Raw genomic sequence first — 15028 nt, forward strand, 5'->3', positions numbered from 1 at the left:
ACAGGCGGCTGCCATCGACCATCGACCAACAACCGATGCAATTGTTGTGTGCAACATTTCGATTTGAGTGACATTTTGACATATTCCACACACTGGGCACAGATGACAAGAGAAATATGCAGAAATGCCAACAGTTACCAGTTACAAGATTGCAATATTTATAGCGAGAAATAAGCATCGATCAAATAGAAAACAATTTAACATAGTGAATTGCAGAATGAATTACAAATACGTCACATTAACTCGCTGTAAATAATCCGTATTTCTAATGTCATTAAATTTACATAGTATACAAGGCAATTGCACTGATTGACATACGCCATTTGCACCATAATGTTGCTCTAGTCCTTCTGCTAGCGACGCGTGTGTGTCATTCGATGACGATGACGATGACGATGACTAAGACACACGCGCCTCATTAGCTATCAGCAGTCATCACCTCAACTGCTTCGGAGTCCATTCGATCCATTTCGATTTATGGCCATTCACTGCTCAACTTTATCCATCGCCCTAATGCCATTTTAGTTATCAACTTTTCCTTTCATTTCGCTGCAGCAACAATGCTACACACACACACATACGGAAAACCCAATGAAAACGTACAAAGCACTTTTCGCACGCAGTTTTTTTGCTTTGCGTTTACGTTTCGCTTTTGGTTTGGGTTTGAGTTTGAGTTTGAGTTTTATGCCTTAATGCCGATGTCGTTGCGTTGCGTCTCCACGTTGTCTCGGCGTCTTTTGCCTTGAAAGCGCCATAAATCTTTTTATGATTTTTGTTTAGCACCAAATGACTTTGTTCCTTGTCTCTTTTGGCTCTAACTGTGACGCATACAAATTTCTATGTGTGTTTGCTAATACGAACGCGTCGCCTCGCGTCTCTCTTGCATATTGTAGTATACTATATATATGTACATATATTACTCGTAGTTTATTTAGTTAGCTCGCTGAAATTTTTAACAAACATTTTGTGGCAGCACGCAACGCCATTTTGGCGACTGCCATCACGAGCACAGCACGCGACCTCAACACAAATACATACACAAACAGAAATTAAAACAAATACTAATACTATAAATACTATGTATATATATACATCGCACGCATTCACTCAGAACCTGGACTGAGACTGGCTGGGCTTTTCCAAGCATGGCGCCGCAGAGTGACACCGCCGAATGAGGCAGCAAACCGAATGCGATGACGAGCGCGCCACAGTTGGTTTGGGTTTGGCATAAGTCAGGCGCCAGCTAAGTTGTAAAATTTCCAAATGGCATATAAAAATCGCTGGAATTGTTGTCGTCAAGCCAACTCCCTACTGTTGTTTCTCCTGCAGGGCCAAAGAAGTCAACACACTCACTGTTAGGGGGCTGAGCACGAGCTTGCTCGCGATAAACGCGGAAAGGAAACCCAAAGCGGAAGTGTGGCTAAATTTCCTTTTCCATTTGTAGTCCATTGAACAAACTGCAGTACACTTATATAAAAAACATAATTACAGGATTATTCAGACTCACATTTTAAAGTCACTAAAATTAACGATGCCGACATAACAAAAATTTTAAATATTCCACATTATAATCACCTTCTATTTAAGGAAATGAAATGCTTTTATTTAAATCATACAAATACTCGACTTTAATCTTTGTGTAGATGAGGTTGCAAATTCAAACATCGCAATCTTTTAATTTCCAAGAATATAAAACGTGTACTATCCAGTTTCATCCGAATCATCATTAATTGATTAATAACTATTAAATGGTTTCTTTAATTAGTTACTTTAAATATTAGAAATAGCTCAAAAATTCTCGTTATCATTTCTCGTTAATCAGTAATTTATTGCGGACACTTCAAATCCTTCGAATTTTATCACTTTACACTCCATAGATCAGATGTGAGCAGTATACAAATAAAACTACATGTGATAAAACTCTACCTTCACTTTAGTTTCCTGACTTCATTCTATTCCATATGATTCTATAATTTAATTTTTTTTTTTGTTTAATATGTTAAAATACGAAAAACCATTAAGATTATTAAAATTAAGCCTTTTAATTTATTAATTTGTGAATTAAGTTTCTAAATCTATTTTGATTTGACTTTCATTTCATTAGAAAAAATGGTTAGCAGACAAAAATAAAATGATAAGATGTTTTGTCATTGGAAAGCTTTAGGCAAATATTTACTTAAAGCGTAAGAATGAAATTTAAAAAAAAAAATGGGAAAACTTTTGTTAGCACCATTTAATAGTAGTGGCAATTAATTTGCTTCGAATAAATTTTAGCAATCACGCATTGTTCGCATTCTTTGTCTTCATATACAAAATTATGAATTCCTATGACTGTGAATTTTGTCAAATTATATAAAAGAATTTATTTGTACACAAAAATGAAATATATTTATTATGATTTATGATTTGTTTATTTATGATTTATAAGTTTTGTCTAAATTTTAAGAGTCTTGAAATTTTCATTAATTATGAAATACGATTTTTTATTTGTATTTTTCGCTGTTTTGTTCTAAGATCTTGTAAGAAGTCTTATATTGTGTGCAATTAAAAACAAAAGAATCCATCCGTATCTACTAAAACTAAAAGGATTAGTCTCAACATTTAATGGGTAAACAAAAACAGAATCTATTGTAAAGGCTTCCCCTGTATATTTCCCCAGTATTTTTTAGGGTATATATTAGATTAAAACTAAGTATCTACATCTAAAAATACAATTTATTGATTTCACCATTTTACCATTTTTGTGGAAATGCACATACATGAAATGCATACATTTCTTGCATTATATAATCGAGTAGCATCTATGCATAGTTAGAAATAATTATATTGATTACCAACTTCAAATTTTCATGCTCTCAAAATAATTTGCTGCTTTAAAAAACCTTACCTTGAGTGGCCTTGGACTTTAACGTCACGCAATTAAGGTCAATGAGTAATAAAGTTGTAAGTTTTCTCCGCCAATAAAAGTGTGCTAAAATGTTGGAAAAAGTTGTTATAAATTGTATTACATTTGCCCCCGTTTGGCGTAAGTAAAATGCGAAGCTGACACAAATGACAGCACACAAGAGTAGACGGGCGATGACAGCGGCCACTTTACATATATGAAATGTACATATGTATATACATAATGTAGTTATATATGTGTACACAATGTCACAAACACTTTTACCTACAGACCTCTGCTATACAAGAGAGACTGTCAGAAGCCAGCAATGCAAATTAGCGCCGCGTTTTATGCAATGCCGTCGAGTCATTAACACATTGACATAGGCGTACTGTGCGTCTGTGTGTGTGTGAGTGTGAAGGAGGAGTGTGGGAATGTGGGTGTGAGCTCCGCAGACCTGTGTGTGTGTGTGCTTCGCAGTAAGCATTAGTGTCATCATCATTTCTGCCTGCACATTAGCGTCACCGGGAATTCACTCAGAAAGCTCAACGCTCTTTGGCCCATAATTGAAATTAGCCAGCTCATAAAAAAATGCACAATTAATTGCGCATTGCCAGGGATTTAAATCCAGGTACAAAAGCATAAATATTAAGTATACGGCACTGAGGTACCCTGGACTCCACATTTATTATTTATTTCAAATACACATGTGAATGTTTTTTTTATCGGTATACCAATATTCATATTGAATTAAATTCTCAACACTGTTATCGATGTATGACAATAAATAGAGTTTTTCACTCTATTATTTTTGTCTATTTTTTCGTCAGTGAAACAGCTGAGTTGACATTACGTTATTAATAACCTATATGTATTTTGTGCTGGGATTGTAACTACTTTTGAGATGGGCGTTTATTGTATATAGAGTCGTACAGAAATAAAGCGTTTTAGTTTATCTTCCACGGAGATTTTCTCCATCTTTAAAATTTACTTTCCTCCGTTCTCTTAAAAATAAAAGTATTCTATTTATTTTCTATAGTTCATTGTATTTTATTTTTCTCTATATTTCTTTAATTTATATTTCATATTTTATTTTAATTATATTTTTACTTAGTTAATTTAGCTTTTTCATTAAGTCACTCTAAAAGTGTAGCTAAAACGGTAATATCTATTTTACTGAATTCACAGTTTTGTTTACATTTGTTTGTTATAATTATGGCCACGTTTCATTACAATTCGAGCAAATTAAACAAATTTAAATAAAAAAAACACGTAGCAGGCATAGATTTTTACACATGAAATAAATTTAAGCAGTATTGAAGAAAATTGTTTGAAAATAAAAAATGGACTGTCCAATTAGTCAATTTGCCGAAATAAATCTAAAACCAAATAAAAGAATTATTCTGTTTAGCATACCCTAAACTCTAAAATGCGTTGACAGTATTCGCCAGCTATGTGGTTATTTTTATGCCTTGCGTCAGAATTGAAATTTGAGCACATCATTATCAAGAGACGGCAAGCCAACAGCTCGGGGAGCACAATACCTATTGAAAAATGGAAGCTGAAAACTCGGCACCCGCTCTTTGCTCCCCTCACTCTTCACCCGCTTACACACTCACTTGAACACACATTTAAAGTTGATGTCAGTTTTGTGAGGTAACTGCTGCAGAAGTGCATGGCCCAAATCCGGCTTCAACTTAATCCTAGTGCTTGGCATTGCTTTGGATCAACTACTACGGCAACAACTACAACTGTAGTTGTAGATGTAGATGATGATGATGATGATGATTATGTGGAGAGAACGACAACGTTGACAATGATGCCATTGAAAGCACTTTTCGTTGCATTATGTGGCAGCGCCTCTAAGGCACTGTTTACAGTTGAGGCTGTGCAGGAGATTGAGGATGAAGGCATGAGGAGGGCATCGAGCAGCGACTGCTTTCGGGCTGGCAATCAAAAAGTCATCAAATATGAATTTTACGCTATAATTTTTCACCTGTGCATGTGCGAGTGCCATTTTTATGGCTTTTTTCCCCTGACATGTACACACTTTTAGCTTTCTTCCTTCAAGTCAATTGCATTCTTGCGCATTTCTTAAAGCGAAGAAACTTCTCGCTTTGTTTTTTTTTAATATATTGCTTTTTGAACGGTTTTCTTTCTTGAATATGATTCAACAGAAATGTAATGAGCTTAGAAGTTCAAGATATATTTACATAAATGAGATCGAAATTATGAACAAGTAAAAAAAGCTACAATCGAGTGCTACTACTTGACTGTGGGATACTCGCCATCCATTTCCAATAAAGGCTAGACAGTGCGGTATACATTTTAAAATATACCGAATTAATATACCACAAAAATACTTAAAATATACCAAAGTATATATTGGTGTAATGCCCCATTTCAAATATACCATAGTTGTTTACCATCATGCTAAGAATATACCAATGCCTTTATTTGGTATATTGATATAGTACTAGATACAAAATATACCGTAGATATTTACCAATATACTAAAAATATATCGAAATTTATCTTTTGTATATTGATATAGTACTACAATCAAAATATACCAAAGTTATTTACCAACATACTAACAATATACCAGAGGCAATATACTGACATAGTACTGCATTCAAAATAAACAATATACTAGGCTATTTTTGGTAGTATATTCAATATATATCATAGATATTTGGCAAAATACTAAAAATATACCAAAGTCTTTATTTGGTATATGTACCATAGATATTTACGAAAATACAAAAAAAATATATGTATATCATTTTCATTTACCAAAATATAGAATTTATACCATAGGTATATTGATATAGTATCACATTCAAAATATACCATACCCTACTGAAATACCTTCAACGTCAAAAAATTTATTTATTTTTTTACTAGAAAACTCGAGTATAAAAGTCTATCAGAAACTTCAGAGACTATTTCTTAACTTATTCTCTCTTAATAAATGTTTCTAGAGCTTTGACGCAGTCCTTTTATAATTATTCAGATATGAAAAAGAGCAGCTTCAAAATGCATTCAACTATTGCTTTGGCATTGCGAATAGACTCTCAATTTAGCATGTACATAATTTAGTACTTTAATGCCACCTGACTTTCATTCAATGCATTTCACTTGAGCTGGCTCTAATCATTTTCGACACTTCAAAGAGCAAAGTCTTGTAGCACACAAACAAAGCTCATGAAGTATTTTGAGTTAGAATTGAACATGTTTTTCTTACTTTTCCACTATTTTTTTGTATATACAATTTCTTTGTTTTATTTATTTTTTTTTTTTTTTTGCTTTTCATTTTCCCTTTGCTGTTTCATGTGAAACGCTGTTGTGCTCTTCGCCAGTGTTCGGTGTGCTGCAAAATTAAATTAAAGTTTATGCAAGCGTAACGGCAGCAGCAAAAATCATTTGCCACAAAATCCACTAAAACCCAATTTTGTGCAACAAATAAAATGAAACACGCACAAACAAGGAACCAAGAAGCAGCAATGGCAGTGGCAGTAGCTGTGGCAGCATGTGTGTAGAATGCGCAACGTGCAACGGAATGAGACGCAGGGCAAGGACGAGTCTCTCAAGTCTCTCTCTCTCGGAGGCAAAACTAGAAATAAAGGCAAAAAACATGCCTCAAGACGATGCTGCGAGTCTGCAGCTGGATGGATCGACCATATCTGGTGTGTCTCGGGCTGGCGAGAGAAGTTGCTGCTTGGATGCTGGGTAAGGGCTTGCAGCTGTGGTGCAGATAAGCAAAGGCAACGGCAAAAGCAAAAGTTTCATTCTTTCATGGCTGCAGTTTGCATGCAGTCCTTGCCAAGAACATCCTTGCCATCGTTACCGTCATCCTGCGGCAAGTTCTTGAGCTGAAGTTGATGCCAAATCAGAGCTGAGAAATCATGTCATATGGCAGCAAACGCCGCAACATTTTGCCGCCTTCACTTTTAGCCAACTGTCAGTTGGAGTACTCAGTCTTTATGCTCTGTCCTTCCCTAAGTTATTCTATCTCTCTCTCTCTCTATCTTAGCTGTCGCTTGTTGTTCCACTGGCAGCGACATAACAAGCTGCAATATGCTCTTTCCCTGTCTGCAACATACTCCTCCGATTGCCGAAGCGAAACTTACAAAGATAAAACTGATGGACAAATGCCACACTCTGAGGTGTCAACTACAAGTATATTACGGAACAATTTGAGTGAATTCACATGTTAAAGCCAAAACTCAGTTCCCTTTTCCCATTACCATTACCCAACATGGTAATTAAAAACGATGCTGCGCATATTGAAAGCATAAAAAAAGAAAGTAGCCAACAAGCAATGCAACTCCGTTTCGCTTTGATAATCACGAAAGTCGAAGTCAGGCAGCAACCCGACACCAACTCTCTGAAAAGTTAAGGTTAAGGTAAGCCTAAGTTGCGACTGCTGGAGATAAAAGTGTAAATGTGACCAAGGAGGAAGGGCTGCTCAGTGCTCAGTTCGTAAGGCGACACTCTCTACACAAAGAGGGAAGAGAAAGGCAAAGTGGAAAGAGTAGTGTAAAGAGGGAGAGAATGAAAACTCAAAAGACTGCGCTGCCCTTTGGCCAAATGTCAACGACTGTCTTCGAATGACTTTTGCACCTCAAACACCTTCAACTTTCGTCCATTGTCAATCGCTTTTGCAAAACCTTTGACAGTCGCATCGAACTTTTGCTTGACTTTGACATTGCACTCGATGTTCGAACTAACAGTTTAAGGAAGTGTTCTACGCTAAGACAGCTTTCTTATATGTTTCTTGAGTTTTGATTAGTGTCGCATTATTTCATCAAAATTACTCATACGTCACGTTGTTCAGAGAATGAATTTAAGTTGCATAAAACAGACATTGATGGGACAACAATAAGACTGCTTATAAAATTCTATTGAGTAAACGACATCGTTTAGTATACAAAATTTAATGCAAAGTTAGTTCACATACTCCAAGAGCTTCTCGCTACTGTCACTTTCTCTGCCAGTTTCGTAGTCAACAAGTGTAATTCATTTCGCTTTTTAAAAACAGAGCTATTCGATATATCATTTCAAGGAAGTATTAGACGCTAAGTCGCCTCCTTAATACATTGATTGTATTTGGTTTAGTGTCTTATTATTGCTTCAGAATTACTCATACATAGTGTTGTTCACAGAGCAAATTTTATCTGAATAAAGCGAACTGTAGAAGCAACCGGCTCACAATAATGCAGCTGATGATATTATATTTAGCATTGATCTTGTTGTATATAGAACATAATTCAATATAGAATCTAATGAATATAGAATTTAATACAAGTTTAGTTCGCATACTCCAAGAGCATCCCTCGCATTTCAGCAGCATTTAACATACTAGTCTCGTTGTCTCATTAAAAGAAATCACTATCCGATCTATCAGTTTCCTCAGTATGCTTAGCCTATTAAGTTTACCTTTTTAATATCTTAATTGCATTTGGTTTATTGCTTAGTGTATTATTTTATCATAATTACTCATACGCCGCGTTGCGCAGAGAACGGACTGAGTATCACAGATTAGATATTTGATGAGTCGACAATAATGCAACTGATGATATACTATATACTATATACAGTTGAGCTCGCGTTCTTAATATACTTATTAAGATTTCTTTATAGTCATATTACATCATTAAAATTACTCATACGTCGTGATATCCAAAGTTAGAATATTATCTGCTTAGACATATTGATGCGATGATAATGATACTGCTTCTCATATTCTACTAATTATTATTATCAATTCATACAATGTTAGTTCACATACTCTAAGAGCATCCCTTGCATTTCTGTCTTGTTCACTGTTCTCATTATCTCTGTAATCTCTAATTTCTGTAATTAACAAAACTACTTCATTTCACTAATTAAAATCAATAACTATTCGATCTATCAGCTTAAGAAAGTATTCTATGCTAAGTCAGTTCAATTAGAGTCATATTATCTCATCACAGTTACTCATACGTCGCGTTGTTCAGTGAACGGACTGAGATTCGTAGATCAGATATATGATGGGTCAACAATAATTAATATGATGATATTCTATTGAATTTTATTTGGAGTCATATTCTATCAGCATAGTTACTTAACGTCCCGTTGTCCAAAGATTGAATTTTATATGCATTTATGGGATGATATTGATGATATTCTATTAACAACATGTGATCTTTATGTAAACCGAATGCAATTAATACAATGTTAGTTCACATACTCTAAGAGCATCCCTCGCATATCTGTTCGCTGCTCTCATTTTCTCTGTCAGTTCTGTAATCGACAAGTCTACTTCATTTCACTCATTAAAAGCGCACTCAGTGACTGCCTCCCGGTAAAAGGCAATGATGAAATGCCGGCACATCCACACCCGGAATTCAATCAAACTCTCTCCCACTCCATCCTCTGTCTCTCTCTCATTCTCATCGCATCCCATTCCGGCAAACCTCGAAAAGAGAAAACAGACCCCTACACAAACTCATCATAGGCAAACAAGCAGCCATTAACGCGTGTGGGTAAATTTAATGGCATGCGAGCATTTTTACAGGTACGAGAACGATGTATGTTAAGCATGGGCCTCGTCATCTGCTTTGGCAGATGCCCTAAAAAGGACTCGGGCATTGCCTGGAAGCAGCAGAAGTTGCGAGCGAAATAGAAGGGGAAGACTTATTCGGTTTGTTTGCCTCGTTGTTGCCAATCTAGCATCGCTCGATGTCTGTGTTTGAGGGCAGCTCTTAATCACAGCGATTATTTAGCCAGAAAATTGAGTTTGTAGCTTTGACTAAGAGTTGGGGCACTTTAAAAAGCTTGCCACAATTATCAGAATGTGATTGTAAGAAGCAGAAGCATGTGCGTTTGGTTTAGATTTAAGTTCATTTTTTGTGTACTTATAATTTTATAAATTTATTTCAATTTCTAATGAAATTTCATTTGATAAGATTCAGAAATGGTCTTTTATCTACATTGATAAATAAAAAATAAAAAAGAAAACCCTTTTGTGAACACTTTTAAAGTTTAACAACTTTTTTAAATTTCCTTTTATAGATTTGAAGAAAATTTCAAAAGATGATTAGAGATCTACGGTCGGCAGCTCCGAAATATATCTTATTTTTGCATTTTCCATAGAATCAGTTTATACACTTAATTTAAGTTTTAAATCGATCATGACAACCTTCTTCTTAGATTTTGCTTACTTCGTGTTATTTAAGATTAGGCATAATTTTCACTGCCTTAAATCTCACTTAAATATTAAAGGACACAAATAAAAATACTTGCTTAAATATTATATAAGAATAGCGAGTTTTCGCTCAACTCTTCCCTCTTTTTTGCTACATGTAGTTTTGGAATCAATATCTTTGAAAAGAGCTATTTAGTTCCTTATTCCTGCATTGATCAGTAACCCGAACACATTTTTTAATAATCTCTTTGGAGTAGATGATATTGAGATACATTCTTCTAAGCTTGGAGCACCGTCTAATATGCTTCTTAGGTGGTCATCGTCGATTTTTTCTATGACTATGACTTTGTATGCAGCCTTGGCTATGGATTTTTATGTAGCATTTGGCAAACTATAAAAGGCAGCTGCGTGTCATTGTTGCAATCAATCAGAATAAACTTGCTAATCAAACTTTTGTTCTACTTGTGACATTTGTGTTTACGTTTACATAATATATTGGATAATTATTAAACTTCATAAGCAACATAGTAATTTTAAGACGCCAATAAAGAATTTTAAATTAAAATTGTAATTTTTTAAACTGAATTGTTTAAAACGCAGTTTAAATGGAGTTGAATGTAATTTTTGTGAACTGTTCTAAAACCTTGTGTATAAATACACATACTAAAACTAAAAGCTATGTGAACGTAATTTGTGCGGAAGATATTGGATATTCGATCTCTTGGATTGTTAATAGGCATTAAAAATATTGCATTGCAAATGACATTTCATGGTTTTAAACTGTTTAAATTCGTTTTATGTAAGAAGTGTAACGTAGATGTTAAAAAGCATTCGTAAGAGTTCGATTTTACTCCAGTTCTAAAGCAATGGATGCTCCACTAGTGCCGTACTCAAGCTTTGCACATGTGCCCCAAAACGCGGAACTTCCACTGTCCGTGCAATCCGTATCACTTTCGCAAAGAGAATTCGACTTTCAAGATGAATTATCACCTCCTTGCGCAGCAGGCTTTAAATGGAGTGACGAGTCATCCGAATGTGTGCCTCAAATTGATTTGCGTGCACCAAAATGTCCTCATGGCTTTACATTGAATACGCGATTGAACGAATGCAGACGAGGCAAATACGGTGCAGGGCCGCAGAAAGACGGAAAAATCAAGAAGTGGTGGGATAAACATATTGCCAAAACTAAGGCTAAATCAGCTACCAAGGCAGCAACAGTTGCACCCAAGACGTCGGACTATACCGATGGATGGTTTGGCTATGGCTACGACTTTGGCAGGAATAATCCTCGCTATTGATGCAGGCAGTAAAAATGGTTCAATTTTTCTAATCAACATCTGATTTGTAATTGAGATGTGTCACAAATCTTATATTAAACTACATGTTGCTGCAGGAAGTCGGCATTAAAATACAAAAACCTCTTTTATTTAAAAAGTTCATTAGTTCATTAATAACCTCTTTTGACTGCTCTGCATTATCGAAATTTCTGTTAAGTAGCACCTTCTGAAGCATCATTCCATAAGGGGTTGTGTGTAAGAGAGGGACAACTAATGGAGCCGCATCATTGATGACGCGCATTGTAAAATTTGGTCGTATTTTGACCAATATTATGAAATTCTTGTCGAAAAAAGTGCGATAATAATAGAAATCTGCTAATTATTCCACTTACAATTTTTCTCGCTTTAAAATTATTCCAAATTACTTTGCAAAGTCGAACAAATGAATGAAAATTGATAGTGGCATAAGAAAATGCTTAAAGAAAATCGCCAAGATGATCACATTATGTTGAAATATGATCATTGCATAGCAAGTTGCTTATTGTGATGTAAAACAGAAATCAGTAGAGTCAAAATCATAAATACAAAATAAAATGTATATAAACCTATACTTTACTATTTAAATGCCTTTATTTTTTAAATTGCTCATTTTCGATTGATGTGCATCTATTGCCTTTGGAATTCTTCTTCTTTCTGCCAGAGTTTGTTTACTTTTTCACCCCTAAACAGGTGTTCACGTGTTGCGAATTTGGTGTAAACACTTGCATCATAGAGTCGCATCATTGAAGCAGATGCACTTGGTGTAAATGGGTTATAAAAAAATTCGTGTTCTTTCGAATTTTTGCTTTGCAGTGACGCTTAATAATAGAATCGATCTTATCTTAAAGTTTAACATAATGTTGGTCAACATAGAATAGATCAATATATCTGATGTTATTCTTCATACAATATTTTAAGCATTAATTAATCAGACTCTATTTTGTTATATTTCTTGCGCATTGCAGGTACGTTGCGTTGATTTGCCATCAAAAAAGTGAAGAAAAGGTAAGAAAATAGGAAATAGTTGCCAAAAAACAAAATGTCACGTAAGACAACCTTACAAGAAATGCTTTATTTATTTTTTTGTTTTTATTTTATTATCTTTTCATCAGCGCAAAGCTAACACATAAACATATTTGGCTACACTTTTTCTCGAATTTCTCGCTTTTCCGCAGTTTCTGTCGTTTCCTTTCGTTATATTTTTGTATTTTTTGAGTTTATTTGTAGTTTCTGCTTTAGTTACCTCGACTTGCCTTCACTTGGCCCATGAAATTAGAAATGGGGACTAGAGCGAGAACGAGAATGAGAAAGAGACGCAGGAACCGAGACCTCGTGTGCAGCAATGCCAAACGTTGAGAGAGCCAAATCACGTAAGTCGCAACTTGGTGGCTTAAGCTGGCAACGTGTGGCAAACGTGGAGCGGGGATGAGGGATGAGTCATGTGTCTACGTTTACTTTGCTCTGATTACAAAGCCAACAACAACAACAGCAAGAACAACAATAACAACAATTGCTAGACGCGATTTGTTAACGCCCAAGCGGCAACAAAAATTTTTCGCCATTTTTCGAACCCCCCCGTTTTTGCCTTTGTCCTTGTCATGTGCTTTTTCTCGGCATGTGCCAACTTTGTTTTAAGTGAAAATTGAAACTCAGCTCAGCAACTGTCCATGCAGGCATTCGCTTTTTATTTTCTGATTGCTTGGCCGGCCAAATCTTGTAACTGAAAACTCAAAGCAAACTCTAAAGTCTACGTGACAGCCAAGTGTGTGTGTGCCACATCGCAAGCTGAAAAGGAAGAAAACATGGCCAAAAAAAATAAAGAGAACCTCTAAAAAATCAACTGTCCAGCTACTCTAGTTGCTTTTACCAAACTCACATATCTGTCTAATAAATATTAAAACTTAATCATTTATATTCAAGACCTTTTTAAGTGTCAATTAAATACACCAGAAACAAAAGTACTTGAATACCCGAATTTTTTAGTATGCTTTAAATTGTTAAATTATTTCACTTTTTGGGTACAAATTACAAAAATATACCAAAAATACTAGATTTAGGCTGCACAATTCTTTATTTTCTAATTTTCTCTTTCGTTTATAGCTCAGTTAGTAGAGTTGTCGTGAATCTTTCTTCATGTGGTCTGAGGTCCTGGGATCAAATGCTGCGCGATTCGGTGATTAAGTATTACATAAGAGGTATTTTAAGAAATACATTAGTACAACTGAGTATAATAATTGCCAATTAAAAAAGAATAAAATACATATATAAAGCAAAAAAATATATAATTTTTGAAAAGATCCTTTCCAAGTGTCACCGAAAACAACACAGCAAACAAAAGTACCTGAAAAAATGTAGCCTGAATTTTGGAATTATGCATTGAGGATTACATTGTTAAATTAATCCAGTTTTTAGTAGAGAAATTATTGATTTTGGGCTGCAAAAATATTTATTTACTAATTAGCTCTTTCGTTCATAGCTTAGTTGATTAAGCTGTGGTGAGTTTTTCATCGTGTGGTCTGAGGTCCTGGGTTCAAATGCTTTGCGATTCTGTGTCAAGTGTTTTATAAGTAGTATTCAAACAATTACATATAAGCAACATACAATAAGTACAACTGAAAATGATAACACTGCCAATTGAATTGATAATGAATAAAATACATGTGTGCAAAAAAAAACAATTTTAGAAAAAAATTTTTGTAATTGGTTTTTATAAAGCATGAAAACAACTAAATATAATAAATGACAATTGAATAATAATAAAATATATATGTAAAGCTAAAAGAAAATAAAACTATTTTATGCTTTCTTTTTCAAATATCACACCGTATTAAAAATACTATATCTTATTGAAAAATTGAGTATTTTCAGCGTTGAATTGAATAAAATTTAGGGTTATCCAGATATTAACACCTCCTCTTAAGGCTTAGTTTAGCGTATTTATCCCCGATCTTATTTATGTGTATGGACAAAAACCTTCACTACTTCAATTATTACTTTTTCTATGCATAAGCACATTTCTAAATAAAGACACATTGATAATATGTTAAACACACTAAAATTTATTAAGACATTCATTAATTGGTACAGCAAAATAAACAAGTCTTCAGTTCCGGATGGAGCGCCATTTGAAGAACTTTAAGGTTGACTCTTTGCCTTGTATGGAGCACCGTTTTCCCTTGCCCGTTTGCCTTTGGCTGCGACTCGTTTACTTGATCGTTTCACTTTCGATCGAGTAGAATACTTAGGAGCCAATAAGCAGCTGCATTTGGAATCGCTGCAGGGAATTGAACTTGTGCCGAACTCTGGATTCTTATAGACAACCACAGCCAAGCAATTTGGTAATTTATCCTTTTTGGTTGGAGGTTTGCAAAGTCGTCGTATAATGCTTTGCTTCAATATTTTCCTAGTTCGAACTTGAGGCATTTTCTTCTTCATATTTAAACTCCGCATTTTGCGTGATTTTCGAACCATGTTCGTAACTTCCTCCGACTGAACTGTTTCATTGTTCATTAAGGACAATTCGGCAATGTTACAACCAATCGCAAGATATTCATTGAAAACTTCTGTCACACTTCTAGCCATATTGCGAATTTTAGTATGAAGTCAAAAAATAAAATATTAAAATAATACAAATTT

At 34.7% G+C, this 15028-nt stretch overlaps 1 protein-coding gene across 2 annotated transcripts in view; it reads left to right on the forward strand.

Annotated features, from left to right (window-relative positions):
- Window positions 1-15028, forward strand: part of LOC133844764 (protein muscleblind) — a 197665-nt gene that overhangs the window by 40130 nt on the left and 142507 nt on the right. Inside the window, exon 1 of one of the 2 annotated variants that reach the window (XM_062278970.1) lies at window positions 12377-12397. The exons of the other annotated variant lie outside the window; for it this stretch is intronic. The gene's annotated coding sequence lies outside the window, so the exon portion shown is untranslated. Of the gene's footprint in view, window positions 1-12376; window positions 12398-15028 lie in introns of those variants that run through there. 2 annotated transcript variants of the gene reach the window in all.

The sequence above is a fragment of the Drosophila sulfurigaster genome, chromosome 3 (genome assembly GCF_023558435.1).
Source record: "Drosophila sulfurigaster albostrigata strain 15112-1811.04 chromosome 3, ASM2355843v2, whole genome shotgun sequence".
Taxonomy (NCBI): Eukaryota; Metazoa; Arthropoda; class Insecta; order Diptera; family Drosophilidae; genus Drosophila; species Drosophila sulfurigaster.